The 18073-nt window shown below is 40.9% G+C and overlaps 1 protein-coding gene across 1 annotated transcript in view; it reads left to right on the top strand.

Annotated features, from left to right (window-relative positions):
* Positions 1-18073, top strand: part of si:ch73-22o12.1 (poliovirus receptor homolog) — an 84264-nt gene that overhangs the window by 48632 nt on the left and 17559 nt on the right. The gene's annotated exons all lie outside the window — the stretch shown is intronic.

Here is an 18073-nt window from a genome sequence, read left to right on the forward strand (position 1 = left end):
GTTGGTCTCATTTCAGTCTTGATAAATCCATGAGTGTCAACAAAGGTGTGATAACGGGCTTCAGGGAAACTGAGCACAGAAATAAGAGAAGCCATTTTGTGGATTTGCTATCGTCCTGTACTCAAGCTCCGCCTCCTGTCAGTGTTTCTCCTTTGTACATGTGTCCTGGATGGCTGAAGTAAACTTGCTACATGGTAACAGACGTGTAGTAGATGTCGCAGCTGTTCAAAGAGCACGTCAGGCTTTTCATCTGAGCCATGAGAGGTGATGATGCAAGAACATGTGCTTTTATTTTAAGGTGCATAAGGATTAAGATATTGAGCGCTGACCCGGACGTCGCTCGTGCAAAAAGCGTGCAGTCACAGAGAAAAGGGTACAAATGAGGAATGTGGCGCTGTAGCTTCAGTGGTTTTCCTGGAGGGAGGCAGCTTGTGTTTTCAGTTGAGGAATGTGCAGGCCAAGCTGAAGCGCAGTGAATGGAGTGGCTCTCAAAGGCTGCATTGTTTGAACTCTGACTAAACTGAACTGGTCTGGTCAAATTTTAAGACAATGGCAAATAGAGGTGTGTGTAGGTAGGTTAGTGCACCTGCCTGATTTGGTTCACGTGTAAAAAAAAAAAAAAAAAAAAATCCTTTAGTGCCTTCGCAAAACAACATAATCAGATTCTGCTGTTAATATCACCATTATGGCGACAGTTGTTTTGTGGCGGTTATGGTAGTATGTCCTCGTTTCCCTGGTGCTTTGATGCCATCATGTATCTGTGCCTCATCTTGGCTCCTTGTCACAGTTCATTTTTGTTGCAGGTTCGCTTTATCAATGCACAACTATCTACTGTGAGTCCAACCCACCATCTGGCCTCTCTAATTGCTTTGGATTTGAGGTTGGCGAGATAGAGAGCACTTACACACACACACACAGAGGCACACACTCTTTGGTTTTCAGCCTGAATATAAAAGACTGAGGCACAGCAGCAAGGCTTTTAGGCTTCAGCGAGGAATAAAAGCCTGTGCGATGCTTGCATTTTTATGTTACTTTGACACAGAAAAAGGTGTGCACATCATGTGAAGGCCACGACCTCATAACGCGGAACCTGGCCTATTTGAGCTCGGGGAAATTAACCTGGATCTGAAGCCAAAGTGACAGCAGCTACACTAAAATATACCACTGCGTTCAGCATTAGCTCACAGTGATGAGACATGGTGTGCCTCCCTCAGGCTATTCGGCTAGCTGGTAGTGGCCCTGTTTGTACCAAGTTTTGTGTGTGCGTGTGCAGCTCGGCATGCATTAGGCAGAGAGTGAACATGTGGTGTGTTCTTTTGCCATACAGTGTGCTAAAGAAGTATGCTCATGTGGCTAAGCACCTATCGAATGCTCCGCTGGGTTCAGACAGATTGGTTTTCCTCAGGATATTTATGTGTTTGTGTATGGATTTCAGGCTTATCACATCGTGTGGTTTGTGTGCGACTAAAACCATGTGATTAGCGTGTGTGTGTATGTGTGTACAGTTTGACTGCATATGTAAATTCCAGCTCTGGCATTTTCACTTGCAGTGTTGATTAAACGTCCGATGATCTGTTTGTTCATTAGCACACAGACCTAGTTTGGTCTCTCTCTGCTGATAACTGCTAACACAATGCTCCTCTTTTAACCTCTCACCCTTCGGCTCTAGACCTGACTAATAAATCCCAGAGTGAGTGATGAATAGTCTCTCCTGTTGCGTGGATGTGTGAGTGATGGATGCGGTGACCTGGGCCTTCACCAGGATTAATGCAAGTGTCTGCCTCTGACCTCAATTATGAAAGTAGGTTTCTGCATATTTTTTATTAGCTTTGAAGCGACTGGCTTTTCTCTTTCCTGCGTTTAGTGAATCAGTTCTGCAGATGTGTGTATCTCAGTTTGTGGAATGTTTTTAGAGCAAACGCTGTATCTTTAATTGCCTAATTTTTAAACTGGGAATGGTGTTTGTTTTAGTAAAAGGGTGCTGTATTCTAGTACACTGTATTTGACTGATAGCGCGTAGTCCTCAGTGTTCTTCAGTTTTTTTTCTAAACATGCATGCAATTCAGTTTTTGTGTTGAAATAGTGGAATGTCCTTCACTGGCCAAGCTAGTCATCTGAAGTCATTCCAAACATGCATTCTATTTATTCAAGGCCAGATTAAAGTCCCTGTGAAAGACAAAAAGATTGTAGCAGCACAGGCCGCTCGGCTCAGGAGGAAAATCAAGTGTCTAACATTGATGGGTTTAAATTACTTTGTTAAAGTTCGTGTTGGCTTTTCAATTTGCTTTCTTGCCCATGTACTTCATAATAAGGCTTTGGTGAGAGACTGCATGTCTGTGAGGCTGCACAGCGCTACTTTAAGCTAAATCCTGATGTTGCTATGCTAAGGAGCAAAGTAAAGTTGTAATGATTAGTTAATCAGTTACTCGATTGACACGGAAATTATTTTTGATAATCAGTGATAAAAATGAAAGTGAAAATTTATGATTTTAACATTTCTTTAATTTAAGGAAATTTATTATAGGCCCTTTTTGGGGACATTTTACGGCTTGTGCAGTTTTAAATCCACAAGTGGAACCTTTTCCTTCTTGCGTTGGACTTTGTCAGGCAGAAATTCACTCTTTACTCCCACCCATGTGAGAATTTGCTGTTTCTCTTTGCTTTGTGTAATAATACAGTTAACAACTTTGGATTTTAGACTGCTGATATGGCAACACAATGAAGTTGAAACCTCAGGTATTACTGCAATTGTGACGGGCATTTTTTTAAAATTATTTTCCATCATTTTATCGACCAGGTGCTTAGAGTGGTAAGTGAAAAGGGAGAATAGTCGAAGCAATGATTATTTTTAAAAATAATTCTTAGTAGCAGCCCTGACAACATGTACACAGTGATAGCAATTACAATCATAACAGCATATTTATTGTAAGGTATTTACACATTTTTTTTGCATGCGTCATTTTCTCAACAACAAACTAAAGGGAGGCAGTGCACTAAGTTGTTTGCTTCTCATGGCATTACCTCTAGTGTCTGATGTAATATTTCAGTCTTGACATAGTAATCTCCATAGAGAATTTGTCATATGCAATATGCAGTATTAATACGTGTCAGCTGTAATGTATTTCACACACCCATGTGTTGCTTTTACTGCTTTCAAACTCCCTCGTTGAATTGATGTGGAATTTGAATCAATATTTTAAAGAACAGTCTCTCTGGTGAAGTTCTTAATTTCACACTGTCTGAGTTTGTTTGTGACAAATTTAAGGCTTGTTGATAATTGGTGAGGTGCTGTGTCCTAGAATAATTTGTTTGCTTGATTATGGCGGATTGTGAATGCTAAAGTGGCTTTGGGTGCTTTACTCCGGCACAGGTTGTGGTGCCTTTGGTAACATTGTTTTTGGAGTTTGTTTTGGGTCAAGCAGCAACCACTTATCCTCTGTTTACTTCTGAAACACGCATTAAGACGTGTCTGAGATTGAATACAGTTTAAAATAATGATTCTTCTTCAGTAATAACATCAATTTTAGCAAAAAGAAAATGTATGAACTTGTAACCTCTCTTTAGAAAGTGAGAGGGTGTGCTTTACACGTGCCCAACTCTCAAATGATTTTGCTCTTGTAGAACATTGTTATTATTTCATGCAAGCTAAAAGCAGAACTGCAGAGGAAGTTCCATTTGTAAATAATCACAGGAAATTGGAAATTGTATCATTCCTGGTCCTCAGGCGGTAAGCGATAACATCCGATCTTCTGGCTTCTGGTCATTCTGGTTTGTTAAGATGTGTGTCTACTGCATGCACACACACACAAATACAAATGCAGGCATACAGATGGGGGGGGGAGTGTCTGTTCCCGTTTCCCCTGGAGACCTCTGGGTGTTCTCTCTTTCCTGTCCCGTGCTGACAGGGCTGGAGGTAGCGGAATGGTTGCGCTGCATTGTTGGCCAGATGAGTCTTCCTCAGAGTAGCACATGTACGGCCAACTGCTGGGAGAACAAGAGCAGAGAAGCCGGGGAGCGAGGGAAAGAATGAGAGATGTAGTATGATAGGAGAGCAAAGAGGGCAGCATGATGTGAGGAGAGCAGAGAGGCGGCGGAAGGGTGAGCTCTGAGGTCTTGCATGTTGGCAAAATGTACAGCTAGCCGGTATGCAAGTCAAACAGCAGCTAATGCGAGATTGAGCAAGAAGAAAGGAGGACAAGTGGGTGTCATGCAGAAAGCAAAATTGCAAAAAGCAGAACAGAGAGTGGGAGAATAGGCCAGGTTGAAGATGGAGGGTGGAGTGGGGATGGCCGAGGGAGGGGAGGAAGGCGATGAGGGCCGAGTTGTTGCAGCTGTGTTGATTTAGCTTCTCATAGATCAGAGAGTGTGTGTGTGAGCTTGTGTACCTGCTATGTGAGAGAGAGAGAGTGAGATGGAAGAAGCAGCTTTGACGTGCTCAGTGTGCCGCTGACCTCGACACACCTGCACAAACACCCACCACCAGGTGGAGGATGCGTGTAGGTTGGGAGCTAAACAAGCTCCAAAAGGTCTTAATGCTGCGACTTACCTGGAACAAATTCTGTTCTAGATATAAAAAAAACCCCAAAGAACACTGCGTGAATGCAGAATGACCACCAGGGAGTATAGCTTTGAGCGAAGCATGCACGTGTATGAATGTGTATGGGTATGAATAAAAGAGATTTATATCAGCGAAAGAATGGTTTGCTGCTGCTCCTAAGAATAGATTCTGTGACGAAAATGATTTTGATGCCGTACGCAGGCCTGTGTGTTTGCTAGCGTGTGCGGTTGTGTCTCATTTTTTTTGCATTTGCCCTCCAGTGTTTTGCAGATCAAATGCGTTTGCTGTTTAATTCACCGTCTCAACAGGCAGCTCTTACAAAGTACATGCACGCACTGGCACGTGCACGTCTGCATACACTCAGATATAAACATACAGAATTAGAGATGAATATGGAGATAAAAATGAAATAAGTCTGCAAATATTTGGTCTTAGGGATGTGAAATACTCTTCTGGGGACTGCTAAGACTCTAGTAAATGGTGGATAGCTTTGTTCGTGTTCATTTGTGCGTGTAACCACTGTGCAGATGTTTGCCTGCCTGATAGTACGGAATGCGCATGCAAATGTATATTGTTTTTCTGTGTGGGAGTTTATCTTGAATATTTTTTCTCAGCACTAGTGAATAACTAATATCCATGCTACTGTGTAGGTTTATCTTCTTTAGGCGTTTCAAAGTCAAATCGGAATTTAATGATAATCTTAAATACACTATTATAAAATGTTGTATTTTGCCATTACCGCTGTGTAAGTATTTTGAATAGAATAGAACAGAATAGAATTTATTGCCATTTGCACAGGTACATCACAGTATAGGTACATTGGAATTCTTGTATGTTACTCCGAGTCAAAATAAGAATAATTTAGCAACAATTAAAAAGAAACAAGAACCCTGAAATAAATCACACTAAAGTTCAAATAAATTCAAATTAAATACAGATATTAGCATAAATAGATTAAAAAAAACACACAACAATCAATGGAATGCTTATTGCACATAAGCATTTTATTGATGTTTTTTGGTAAAATTAGTGAAATTTCTGTCATGATATTTATTAGAAAACTGCAATAAAGTTTCAATTAAGTTACAAAAATTATTAAGCTGTACAGAAATAATTTCTCTGTTAGAATATGGAAAAAATACAGGATAATTTCCTCTTCGCAGTATTTTGCAAACATCGGTTGAAAGTCACACTGAATTATCACACAGTTCCATATTTACTTACTCTATGGGTTTTCTGCTCCCTCATACAGTTCAGTGAAGTGATGGAGTGGACTGTGAGCCTTCTTCAACAAATCAGAGTGAACCAGACTTGAACCGTGCTGGGCAGTTCCCCTGCAGGGTTCAAGTCTTTTCTGCTTTCTGGTCTGATGTTCACTAACAGGCCTAGTGAGTGCAGGGCTGTCAGAACTTAACTAAATTGTGTGTAGGGGGGTGTGTGCCTTTGTTTGCTCATGTGCATGTGTCAGCTCCTCCTTTCTCGATGCAGAATGTCTCCTCATTCATCTGTCTGTCATCTTATCTAGACATCTCTTTTCCTGTAATCACTTCTTCTGTCCTGTCCTGTTCTCTGTCACTTTTATCTTCTTATCTTCCACTGTGGACTAAATGACTTTAAATCTTAAGTGTGTGTGCACATCTCTGCATGTGTGCCTTTGTACTACCACCACACTGTCTCAAAGCTCCTTCCTGATCATTCCACTTACTCTCTTGTCATCTCCAACACATTTGTGGAACCTTCAAGGGTCCTCATTGATTTTGACTGCATTGTCTGTCACTTAACCCCACAGCTGAGGCATCATGGGTAACGGCTCTGAGTCACTGCTGAAATACACTTCAGCGTTTAGCGTGAGAAAGGGGAAGAAAGAAAGCGTCGGAGTTTAGAAAATACCTCAGCATTGCTATGCAGTGCACAGCCGACGTGCACCATCCTTTGTCCATTTAACTGTCAGCTTACGGCAGTGATGGAATATAATAGTCTTGAATGGACAAAAGGTCTTATCATAGGGACGGAAATTAAATGTTATTCAAATTTGGCTTTTGGCATCACCGGAGCTTTACGTGAAATGTTTACAAACACGAGTCGATCATTGCTCTCATAACTGCGGATGTCGTTCTTCCACCTTGACACCGACAACCGGTCTTTTGCAGCCTCAGACCCCTGATTTGTGAAGCCTGCAACAAAATGGAAACCTGTACAGAGAACCATGCTCCGTTCAGTGTGTGTAATAGCTGGAACCTCTATGTTGTGCGATAACGACGGGGTTCTCACTGGGTGGATGAATGTAAGTTTCACATTTTGATAAATCTATGTTCCAGTACATTTCAGTTTCACTAAGTCATTACCCTCCCAAAGGACTTCCATTCCCTGTGGCATCAGACAAACAGACTCTTATAAACAAGTGTGTGCTCTGGTCCAATCTTCGTGCCTCTGGTCTGTTTATCATCATGGTAGCGCTGCCGTTTGCATGCTCTGTGTCATCGTATGGCTCCCAGTTCCCAGTTATTTATCTGTGAATTACACACATTGTCCAGGTACTGCCTGCAGGTCATTTATCTTCTATAGACCCTCAGCATTCTGATATATGGAGATGCAGCATTTCTAGATCACAACACAAAGCGAACACGCTAGCTTACGCCACTGTTGAGTACCTGGTTCATCACGGTATGTGTCTGGCTGTGTTAAAGGGTTGACTGTATTTTTGCCTGGTTATTTATCCTATTTTAGGGCCCTTTACTCTGATTTCTTCTTCTTAACACGACTGTAGCACTACTGCTTCAGGGTTTTCTGCCTCCCAGTTGTTATTCATTAGCATGGATAGACGGTGGAGGTAGAAGTACATCGAAGCAGTGTGCGTTGAAATGTGGTTTATGACCAACTTTTATGTGTTTTATTGTAGCATTAGCTATAATATTGTTAAATAGGGCTTAAACTTTCTTTTTGTTATTCATTGATTTTTCTGCGGCTTTTTTTAATCGTTTATTTTTGATTGTCATCGTCATTTCCAATACATCAAGGTGATATGTTGCTGTTGATCTTTCTTTCCAGCTAACTGTCCACATCTCGCAGAGAAAAAAAATAAATATCGCAATTTGACAGCTGGACTAGGAACCTGAGTGCTTGACAAAACATGCCAAAAATTATAAATGAAGACAATTGTAATAATTGTAATTTTCTTGTACACATCAACTCAGTGTTCTAGCTATTTAGTATGTGGATGATGTGATGTATTACATTTATGGTGCATGGTGTTTTCCATGTAGTCAGATAGACCTATTTAATTTTTTACTTAATATGTTTGACATCTCTGACTAATAATAATGTACAAAAATGGTAAATATTGCTTCAGGGTGAATTTGATGTTAAGAGGTGTGAGTTGGGATGGATGTGGATAACGGATGTATATGCACATTTGTGGGTATTTTATGAGCCTGTGTTCATTGTGCGTTGGTTTTAGCCCTGTGTGTGTGTGTGTGAGCCCCCCTCTTAGTGAGTAGGCAGCGTATTACTTGTCTTGGTGCAATGAGCCAGGCCTTGTATTAGGCAGGTTGAGCTGCAGGGTAAATTTTGTAACACTTGACCTGTTTCACTGAGTCATTTCTGTGGATGAAGAAAGAAAGGGAAAGGGGAGGAAGAAGAGGAGAGCAAGCGAGGGAAGGGAGGGCAGCGGAAGGGAATGGCAGCACAAGTGGTTTGGGGTGATTGGAGAGAGGAGTGACGATGAAAAGTGATCAAGAAAGGGAGAGAGAACAACAGCTGGGCGAGCCGGAGGGAGAAGAAATGAGATGACAGTGCCTTCATATTTCCTCCTTCTTGCTTCCTCCTCCTCTCATCCATCCCTTCATCTCTGTCCTTCATTCGGCATCCTTTCAGGCAGCCCCGGCTGAGTGGCCCATCCTATTATTACTCACTCCTTCAACCTTAAAGGTCATAAGCATAAATTTAGCACTTTAAAGCTAGAAAAGTATATTACATTTCTTTATGTAGCTGTTGCTGCCTGGTGTCTGTGGAGTGTGTGTGTGTATGCACATGCACCATCCCCTCTTTTTCTGTGTGTCTTGGTGCATGTGTTGTTGAAAATACCGGATGCCAGCTCACCACATACATATTAATAGTGTAGTTTTTCATTTGAGGAGCTCAGCTGGTGGTCTCCTGCCTAAGGGAAGAGTTTAAGCTGTATATATCACCGGCTACTTATTCCTCCACAATCTGTGTGTGTGTCTGTGTGTGCCCATGTGTGTGTGCTCGCATTCGTATGTGCGTGTTTTCTTTACCCTTTGGGTATAATGAGTATAAAAACTGTTGTATTAGAATCACTTTCAAGTATTTTCTTGCTTACCTCTTCTCATTTCCTGCCAAGTTTTGATTCTAATTCTAACATTTGAAATCAATGACTTCCATTAAATATGTATTCTTTTTGAATTACTCTCTAATGAGAGAGTTACTACAGTTACTATAAAATACTTCACAATGATATCTGGAGAGACATGATGAGATGAAAGTTTGCACCTCACTGAACCCTCCTGTTGTCCTCATTTACGGGCACCAAAAATATTGTTTCCTTGTCTGAAAAAAAATCCAAAAATTCAGCAAAAAAATTCCCCAAATTTCTAAAAATTTGCAAAAAATCATGAAGAAAATTCCAATAATTCCTTAAGTGTCCATGAAAAGTTTTATTTAAAAAATCCCCCAAATTTGGCAAGAAATTCTTGTAAATATTTTCAATAAATGAGTTAGTCTTCAAAAAATCCTAAAAATATCTAAAGTGATTACATATATATCAGTAAAATTTCTAATATTTTCTTTAAGAACATTCACATAAAAATCAACCAAAATCCAGCGAAATTCGCTGGATTTTGGTTGATTTTTAAGTGAATTTCCTTAAAGAAACATTTTTAACATTTTTTTCCACCAAAAAAATGTTCAAAGATTTCTCAAAAATGTTGAAAATGTGGACATTAGAAGTTTCATTGTGAATTTTTTTGTTTTTTTTTCCACATTTTGAAACTTTGAAATGGGTCAATTTTGACCCGCAGGACGACACGAGGATTAACTCAATAAACAATCTAGAGATCCTCACTGAGTTGGGAGTACATACACTGATCCGACAGAACATTAAAACCACTAACAGGTGAAGTAAATTTAATAGTGAACAGTGAATATCTTGTTTTGCAGCACCTACAAAGGAGTTGGTTATATTACACACATATTGAACAGTCAGGCAGCAAATATTTAACAAAATAGGCATCACTGCCTCATGTTTTAAGCCACTATCAGTTATGACATGTGGCTCATCCCTATCACCTGACCATTGTTTAGTTATAATGAACAGCTGCATTTTATGATTTCTATCAAATGACCAGAACAGTGTCCATTATCATGTCCATCCATCCATCATCTATACACCGCTTAATCCTCATCAGGGTTACAGGGGGCTGGAGTCTATCCCAGCTGACTTAGGGTTAGGACAGGGGACATCCTGGACAGGTCACCAGTCTGTCACAGGGCTACACATAGAGACTAAAAATCACACTCGCATTCACACCTGCTGACAATTTAGAGATACCAGTGAACCTCTGAATGTTTTTGGACTGTGGGAGGAAGTCTGAAAACCCAGTGAAACCCACAGTGCACACAGAGAACACACAAACTCCACGCAGAAAGAACCCAGGCTGGGATGTGAACCAGAGATCTTCTAGCTGTGAGGCGACAGTACTAACCACTGAGTCACCGTGCGTTACTATTATCATGTATATATTATATTAAATTAAATTTATTTCGTAACGTGGAATACGTGATGAGAATGTACCGATATCCTACATTTAAATTATATGCAGTCAAAATAATATCAAATTAAATATCCAAATAAAACATATTTTTAAATGATATTTATTTAGCCCTGCTTCTGACATGGTTTGTATATTCCAGCTGTCGTGTGTCACAGGTGAGAAGACAAACTTAATGGAGGATATGCCTATGCATCCTCACTAGTAGGTCCTGTGGCAAGTCTCCTCTGTCCTCAAGTTGCATTTTAAAAATTAAGATGTTGATTTGTGATGGCGGATCTAGATAGATTCTGGGGTCACGAGCAGGACACTGAAGTACACAGACAAGAAGGCTTCAGGTAGGAAAATGAGATGAGCCTAGGGTCACTGACACCCAAGACTCTCAGATGGATGTGGTGAGCCCAGGCACTTCTCATGTAGTCTGGTCCCACAGAAGAGGTATTGTCATGAATTGTGGAAAACCTTATGGGTGGCTATGATGGAAAGGTGTCAGAACACACATTGCAGTGTAGCTTGTAGCTGCAGACCGGTCAGAGTCCCACGCTGACCCCTGTCCATCACAGAGCCTATGATAACGATTCACCCCACATTGGGGGTGAACACTTTTCCTCTTTAGACCCTTCTATTGCTTTTTAATATTGAATCATGATGACCTAAATTATGCTTTTTAAATTTCCTTGATTTTGTTTGAAATACTCGTTCTTGTCAAAGTAAAAAACTGAGTTTTCTACAGAGTAATGTAAATGAAGTAAAAATCTAAAGGATAGACAGACGGATAGATAAAACCTTTATGGATCCTGCAGCAGGGAATTTACGGTGTAACAGCAGTAAATAGAAAAACAGTGTAAAATAAGTGACTGCACAAGCATTCACAGCTTTTAAATGACTCTTCTAATTCAACACAGGCGTGGTGCAGTTGGTGCTAGAAGTCAAAAAAATGAGTGAAATGGACATCATCTTAGTACAGTAAATGTGTCTCAGTGATTATAGTATAAAGACACAAGTATTTGGAAGGTGTGGTGACTGGTAAATCAGTACTCCAGGCTATGACCACGCCATGAAGACAAAAACATGCTAAGAAACTCAGTGAAAGGTAACTGAAATACACAGGTCAGGGGATGGGTACGAGAGGATTTTTAACCTCTTAAGACCTGCCGTCCACATATGTGGACATGGTTTTGTTTTTTGATATTTTCTTTTCCTAAAGGGCATATTGTTAATACTAATAATAATGCTAATATTACTGCTTCTACTACTACTACTACAAATGATAATAGTAACAACGATGTAAATCTAGTAAAATATATATATATATATATATATATATATATATATAATGTAAATGTAATAAACATAATAATCAGATATTAGATATTATCCAGTCATTATATTTATTGGTTACTTCTTTTCCCAAGTAAGTAGAAAAAAACTAAAATGCAAACCAAACCAAAGCTCGGGTCTTAGGAGGTTAATTTGCTAAATATCCTTAGTTGCATCCTATCCTTAGTTAATATCCTACAATTACATCCATCCTCAAGAAATGGAAGGGTGCATCTATAAATCTGCCTTGATTAGAGACTATGATTGGCGGACACTAACACTGCACATCACCACAAACACACCATCCTTACCCTGAAGGAACCTGAAAAGGTGGAGGGTAAAATACATGTGGGAACGTGTAGGGAAATCCTAGTGGACAACAGTTTACAAGAGAACTGTAACTTGGGAGGAGACCTGTTTTCCAGCAAAACAATCAAAGTTAGGAAATCGTTTGAAAGCAACAAGGTAAATGTTCTGCAGTCCCTGAGTCAGAGGCCAAACCTTAATCCAGCTGAGATTTTCTGACTGGACTTAAAAAGACCTGTTTACTCACAGTCTCAATGCAGCCGCACAGAGCTTCAGCGGTTTAATGCTGTAATTGTGCATTTACTCAATACTTTTTATAGTCACTGTACATCATGTGGACAGCTGGGTGTGTGTGCATCATTTACCTGTGGAATGGATGCCAGCGGCATGCACTATAAAAAGGAACCAGTCGAGGCAGCGTGATGCTCTGGGCGATGTTCTGCTGGGAAACCTTCAGTCCTGGCAATCTACAGACACGTACCACCTAAACATTGTTACACCTCTTAATAGCAATGGAGTTGCCATATTTAATGACGTGTGTGGCAGTCACAACAAGCTAATTTGCATACTGATTTATGATTGTGTGGGCAGCACAGCACTAATTAGGATGCTTATCAATGCCAGGTATGCAGGAAGAAACCCGTGGATGACTTTGTATGCCATCAGCTAGACAATGCAAAAATAATAACAAAAAAATGTTCTAGTCTAAAAATGTTAAAAGGACCTCTGAGCTGTTTTTATCTGTTCACCTCTATTGTACTCTGGTGGCGACAGAAATCTGAGACTGATATCAGAATATGACCATATAAATCCAAAGTTATCTTCTTGGGTGCAGACCACTTCAAGTAGCAGAAAAAAAAGTTTTATTGTGGGTGAGAGCCTTTAATGCTTTATTTTCTGAGCCTTGTTGCCCCACCAGTTGGGCTCATACTGTGTGACCAAATGTTGCTCAAAGTCTCAGAAATGTATTTGAAATGTGAATGGAGATTCAAAAGTCTTCAAGATACCAAATGTGCCAGGCTGAATTATCATCACATAGATGTGCAGCACAAATAGAAACCGGAAAAGCGCACACTATGCCACGCAAAGTGTTTTTAAAGCCCTTAAGTTACTTCAGATTAAAACTACATGTCAAAGAATTAGCAAATGTGTTACGTTATGATACTGCTCCTCCTCTTTCTCTAAAAAAAAATCTCTTGTCTCGCTCCTCCTTCAAATCAGTTTTCATTACCCTCCCTGTCTCCTTGTACCCCGATCTCCCATGTCGCCTTTTCGGCTGCTGCTGCCACAACAGCAAACAGAGCAGTTGTAGCTTTGCAGTTCTGGTGTGACGTCTGGCGTGGCAACTGCTAGCTGCCAGCGTGTCCTCCAGTGATACAAGCCCTGCTGTCATTCGAAACAGAAACTGGTGTTTGGTGACATTTAGCATTTTACTGCTAAAAATTATGCATCAGTGTTGACATTCAGCCTTATACATAAAATTCATGATGAATGTGTCACTTCCTGTAGGCACTGCAGCAGAAAGAAAGGCAAGGAGTATGTCACAGCTGAGGCATGGACACACACACACACACACACACACACACACACACACACACACACACACACACACACACACACACACACACACACACACACGGAGCATACAACTCTGCTTTATGTACACGCTCACTAAAGAAAATGTTATCTGCATAACCTCATGAATCAAGATCATCAAGCTTTTTTAAGTGATTTTTAAAGTCATGCGTTTCAGGTTTCTCTCTGTTCTTGTCTTTTTATGGATTCAAAATCAACCCCTGACTCTCTCTCTGACCCACACACGCTCATCGAGGTACTTCACTACGTTCGTTTTTTGCAGATTAATTCTGGAACGACACTTCTTATGATCCCTAATTTATGTCAGCAGTCAGTCAGGCCTTCCCCCTCTGTTGCGTCTCTCCTCCTTATCTCCTCTGCCTCATGTCTCTGTCTTCCTCTACATGTGTGCACAATGAAACAATGGTAGTCTCGAGTAACGAGCAGTGAGTTTGTCAGGTTATAAAAGGAGGGGAAGATAAATGAAGGGAGGGAGCACGAGGATGTGAAGATAATGGGTTTCTGTGGTGATTAGCATTCCGGAGCGGTGAGTCAAAGACAGTGACTGTCCTATTGTGTCTTTACTGACATCCAAGTGAACAGAGGTTTCAGCGCCAGCTTTGTCTACGGCACAGAGGGTAATAAAAATACCACATCTAATCTACATCTTGGTTGCTGAGGTGTTTCTGTATGTCTGGGTGTCTCCACATGTACCTCTTTGTAAACTCAGAATGACACATTTACGCTTTCCTTCTGTGTAGGATAGACCACAGTCACCAAGCGCATTCAGCATTACCGTAAGTGAGCTCTTATTCTCTTGGTCAGTGAGTCAGCCAGCTAGCTGACTAACCGGTCATTCATTTTGTCAGACCAGGTTCCTGTCTTGCTGCTGTGACACACCTGTCACCTAGAGCAAAAGGAAGCCAACCTGTATAGGTGTGTTTGTGTCTGACTAAAGGAAGTAGTCAGACACAAAGTAATGCAGGAAGTAATGTTAAGCAAACCATTGTTCCATGCTGCTGCAAATGACATCGCTCCTGCCGAGTGAAGACTGCTGACATATAAACCTTTCTGCAGTGGGTTTCAAACACATGTGCATCTTACAAGTGAGGTTTTTTCAACAGTACAGTAGATAGTGAAAAAACTGCAAATGATATGCATACTCCATCAACGTACCGTGCAGACATGTAGTTGAACTGTGCTTCAATAAAAGTCTCATTATTTTATTAGTTATCACTCTAAAGTAGAACTAAAAATAATTGATTGAGCAATTTTTTGATCAGTAGTAACCGGAAATTATTGCTCCCGCTTTTTGGGCTATTTTAAAAGCAGTCATGCCGATCACTATGTTTGTGTGGATTTTGTTTTTGTCAGAACAAACTGTGTTGCTCTGACAAAACAATTTGAAGAATGTCATCTTGTGATTGCCATTTATAACAGATTTCTTGCACTGTGTAAATCAAAGAATAATCAAGAAGTTAATTGGCTCTAATCTGCAAGTAAATTAACCTTTTACTGTGAAAAACACTAAAGGAAGCAGAGTAAGCATGATAGATTCAATCAAAGACTAGTCTAAGCTCTTGGCTCGACAGCTTTGCTTATTAATAGATTAACAAGCAAAAGTGTAAATTATTGCTTCAGATATTAAGCAGTCATAAGCAGGAGAAGCCTGTAGTTAGAATTCATTCATATAAAATATTCCACTATTGACAAAGTTCATGAAGCAGAATTTTTATTACTTGCCATTTGTCTTTTGTATTAATGGAGATAATAAATATTTAGGTGCATATTAAGCTTTTTGTCTTGTAGCAGAGGTGACAGTAAAGAGAATCCGACCTCAACATTTGACACTGATTTGTATGATTTTGAGCTACATGAGCACCTACATACCATTCAGCCCGAGGCCCTATCATCAAAATTCCCTTCACTGTTCACCTTGGATGTAGGCCACAAATGCCTAGCTAATCAGGTAGTCTGTCTGGAAGTTGTTCATGGATTCAGAGCTAAGATCAGTTGATTCTCCCCAGTCCTTGGCTTTGATCCTAATGTCTCATCCGCCCTCAGATCAAAATGTTCATCCGAGTTTTCCCTGCTGTTCCGCTGGGCTGTGCGTACAGCAGTCAGGTGTGCTTTGAAAGCTGAGCGTGGCAGACATATTTTTGAGCTTTTCGACTTAAGCTAGGGATTAAGGAGAAATTTACTGCCCATCTAGGTGCGTGGAACGGTGTCTATTTTTGCCTCTGCCCTCGCCGAGGATTGCGCGGTTTTCCTCAGAAAAGCATCAAAACCCCCTTGCATCATCCCCAGCTTTCACTCGCTTCCTATCACACAGGTGCTTTTGTAATCCACACAAACTCCAGACACTTTAAGGCGAATACATTGTGTCTCTTTTTGTGAGCATTTCCATGTGAGTGAGTGTGTATCTGCACATGTGCTGAGTGTACATGCGTGCATACATGTGTATGTACATGCTTGCATGTATTCCCTCTATCCGTGTGTACCTAACTGGCACTGACACATCTGTGGCTTTTCCAGGCGAATCAGGGCCGGTGCCAAACTGCCAAGAAATCAATGCAACAGACTCTGCTCTCCTCTTTTTTTCCTCCCATATTCCTGCCTCTTGCTGTGCTTCAGTCTGCCCCCCTCTTTCTCTCTGTCTCGTCTTCCTTTTTTTCCCCCTCCTTCTGTCTTGCTCAGAGCCCTTATTAAAAATGGAGTGAGTGTGTGCTGCATATTTAAAATAGTCATGGATGAATTTAAATGGCTGATGGTATTTAGTGTCTCCTCAGGGAGCTGCTATGAGCCCTTAAGCTGACTCCTCTGACTGGAGCCTGAATGACTGGTGAGCACACACTAAACCTCTAATAATGACTTGTGTACACACAGTCAGCCCAGCACTGCATGCACACTCGCATAGACACACACACACACACACACACACACACACACACACACACACACACACACACACACACACACACACACACACACACACACACACACACACACACACACACACACACACACACACACACACACACACACACACCAGGCAGGCATGCGCAGCTACACATATAGCATGTAGCTGTATGTATAGCTGCGTCACGTCCATTAAGCGTGTGTGTGTGTGTGTAGGCTCATCAGCCAATAACTCATTAATTTGCTTGCTTTGATGTAACAGTGTGTAAATGTTTTTAACTCTGTTTAAAGACACTCCTAAGAGTTCACAGTCGTGTCTAAGTGTGTGTGTGTGTGTGTGTGTGTGTGTGTGTGTGTGTGTGTGTGTGTGTGTTCTCTTGACAGTCAGACTTGATGTCACACTGAGCCCCTTCAGGTCAAGCGGCAAGTGTTTCTGTCATGTTGTCTTTCATGCTGGCTTGGATTTGGGCTCCAATCCGCTCCTAAGTGTCCTTCACTGAGAATACTATTGATTACCACACACACACTCTCAACCGCTGAACATAAATCCTGGTGCTGTCCGACACACACTCTGATAAAGAGATGCCCCCACAGAGGAGGAAGAGCAGGAGCATCTAAACAGGAAAATGTGGTAAATGGAGGACATTAAGGAGCTTGATAATGTCTGAATATTTCAATTAATAAAACAGCATTTTCAATAACTAACCTACACCTACAAACATGATTTGGAGCAATAGTCAGCGGCGTTACCTTTAGTATATTCAACACATGGCACATGATGAGAATGTAGATTTATTTATAACTGATGTTGCAATGGTGAGAGTTTTTTACAATTTAAATGTTGTTTGATGTAGCTTGTCCATAAAATGCATCAGTTTATGTGTTGGTTTCTGTTCATACCTGTGCTTTTCTGTTTGTGCATGGCTACGACATGTGCCTGTCAGCCCGCATGCCCACATTTACATGTTTGTATTTCCCTGTTAAATATGCTGTGTGTGCTGGTTGATAAAGTACAGCATTGTTGTCAGAGCTGTACAACAGTCAGACACGCCGATGACCTTTGAGAATCCTGACACATGCACGGCAATTGCAGGAATCAAAAGAGGCTCATATTTTTGGTCTCCAACAAGAGTTTGTTTTCCCCACAGATGCACACGAAAATACAGATTTGCTGGGAGGTGAATGTGTAGGCCTTATTTTTTACTTATGCATATATCAACAGCACTCCATGCCAAGCAGCTAATCAACCACATTTATACACTAATGAAGCCATTTTTTTTTTATTTCTATGCGGCTAAATTGAGCCATGGATGATTTCTTTTCCACCTTCGCGTCTCTTCTGAGTTCTATTGTCTCCGTGTCCACTTGCTTCCCCGCTGAAAATGCGTAACCGAATGGCAATGGAGGGAACGTCTTTCTTAATGAGCATTTGAATTCAGGGGTGGCGAGAGTGCAATTTTTTGGGGGTCTCGACAGCTCACATTGTCGCGGCTTCTCTCCAGGGGCATTGGATGAAGAGGAAAGTGAATGAATGCGGAGAGAGCGCAGGACTATTATGACTCTGTGTGTCATTAATCAGTAGCTGATGAGAGGCTGTTTGAGAGCGAGA

This window comes from Acanthochromis polyacanthus, chromosome 12, assembly GCF_021347895.1.
Source record: "Acanthochromis polyacanthus isolate Apoly-LR-REF ecotype Palm Island chromosome 12, KAUST_Apoly_ChrSc, whole genome shotgun sequence".
Lineage (NCBI taxonomy): Eukaryota > Metazoa > Chordata > Actinopteri > Pomacentridae > Acanthochromis > Acanthochromis polyacanthus.